This window comes from Aptenodytes forsteri, unplaced genomic scaffold (assembly GCF_000699145.1).
Source record: "Aptenodytes forsteri isolate BGI_AS27 unplaced genomic scaffold, ASM69914v1 Scaffold15, whole genome shotgun sequence".
NCBI lineage: Eukaryota > Metazoa > Chordata > Aves > Sphenisciformes > Spheniscidae > Aptenodytes > Aptenodytes forsteri.
The window spans coordinates 11351722-11352294 of NW_008795129.1; positions in this window are offsets into that span (position 1 = coordinate 11351722).

Below are 573 nucleotides of genomic sequence, written 5' to 3' on the forward strand. Positions count from 1 at the left end.
AGAGGTTTGTGTGTCTGTCTGTGCGTGTGTAAGGGAGCCCGGGGCAGGTGGAGCAGCCCTATGGTTTGGGGGAGAGGGGGGGTGCACCCCACTCTCTGCCAGCTCCCCCCAGCTCCCTGCTGGGGATCCTGCAGCATGTGTCCCACTGCCCTGTGGGGCTGGGGGCTGGCAGGTGTCGCTGGGGGGCTGCCCCCCACACGGGGGGCTCTGGCTGCAGCAGGGGTGTTGCCTGCACCCTGCGTCTCGCCCACTTGTGGCTGAGACTGCAGGGAGTGGCCGAGCCGGGGGGGGGATGCCCTGTGTCCCCCCTCTTTCTGCTGTCCCTGGGGTCGGGCTGGGAGACAGGAGCTCCTTGGCTCAGCCCTGGCCTGATCTCAAGCCCAAAATCCCCGGAGGGATGCCTGCGTCGGCTCCTGGGCCCCTCCACGGGCAGCCCGGAGGCGGAGGGCTCAGCCCTGCGGACCCCCAGTCACAGGCACGGGGGGTCCCCACGGCCCCTTTGCAGGTGGGGGGGAGGCTCCTAGGGTGGGAGCCCGGTGTGGCGGGGGGGGGGGGGCGTTGCTTTGCGCTTTA